A 1,633-nucleotide genomic window follows, 5' to 3' on the forward strand; every position below is an offset into this window, starting at 1 on the left:
TTAAGAATGTTAAACAATTTAAAAATACAATGGAAAAATAGATTTTAAAATATTGGCGTGTCCGTTAATATAAATTGTGCTCCGCGTAATCGACTAAACGCCAACTTTGATAAACGCAGAGAAGAATATACCGACATAGAAAAATTAATGAATATATTTTATTTACCAGAAATTGCTATTTGTGATACACAGAAATACGTTAACATACCAACAATGCCATCAGGATACGAATTTCTTAAGATTGAAGTTGAAACACTTTTTGAAAATCTTAACAGTCTTGATTTGATACAAAAAAATGAATTAAAATTAAAGAAAACACATCAAATCAACGAATCTAAATATGACGTATATTTAAAAAAAAGAAACGGCTTTTATACGAAAATTGAATTTAAATGACGTATGGTCAATATTGAAAACCAATAAACTTGAAGAGCTTCAAAACGTAGTACGCGTGTTAATTACGATATTTCCAACAACGACTGATGTTGAAAGACTTTTTTCAAAGATGAAAAATGCTCGTTCTCAAAACATGTATTTGGTTACTGCATTTGAGCGTTTGTTTTATTCGGTAAAAAATTCAGAATGCTACTATGAATTAAAATAGCATAATTAATTAATAAAATTGTTTTTTATTTTATATAATTATTAATTGTTCAAATAAATAAAATTATCAAATTGAATAAACTTAATTTTTAATACAAATAAAATAAATCAATATATTAATTAAATAAATTATATAACAATTTGGTGTATTCAAAAACAAAGAATAAAAAAATAAAAATCTAATTAAATAAATATGTTTTTATATATAATTATAAATAAATAAAAACATGACATATATAAAGTATTTAGTTGCAAATTATCAGTGAAACGTATGTAAGTGTGTTATATCTCTAATTTACACCATCTTAGTAATATTTTTAATAAACAAAACAACACACAAATTAAATTTTGTTTAAATTATTAATTATCATTGTAAGATGTTTGTCACAAAATTTAGAATTTTTATATGTCATTATTGTTAATTTACATAAAAAGACGAAACATTTTTAATTGTCATGACCGATCGAAAAAAATATATTATATGTAATTTAATATCGTTTTAAATAACAATTTGTTTAAAAAGTGTATAAGTTATAAATACAAAACAAACAAAATTTACTTGACAAAATGAATAAATAACAAAAAATATGAATACCATAAACAAATTGAATTATACTGACTTTTTTATTCTTTTTGTGTTAAATATTCAACAAGAAATATGATAATTTTGATAGACTTCAATATAAATAAAAACAAATTTAAAATAAAGAACTTACAATTTTTACAATGATTGGCTTTATATTATAAATATATCAAATTCAATATTGTAAAATTGACCTTCTTATTAAAATATTTTTGTTAAATATAATTATATAAAAATTTTGTCAATAAAAAATTAATTTTGTTGTTTGTTACAAATAAAAAACACACAATAATCATTTTTGTGTTTAACAATACATTAAAATACTAAATAAATTTTTAATTTCGCATTTTAACTTCATCAATGAATAGTATTGTATTTGTTTATAAGAGTGCAAAATAATATTTTTTAAAAAATTTAAAAAAAAAACAATTTAAACTTTTCATTAAT

Source organism: Entamoeba invadens (assembly GCF_000330505.1).
Source record: "Entamoeba invadens IP1 unplaced genomic scaffold scaff_1105074726389, whole genome shotgun sequence".
In the NCBI taxonomy this organism is placed as follows: Eukaryota; Evosea; order Mastigamoebida; family Endamoebidae; genus Entamoeba; species Entamoeba invadens.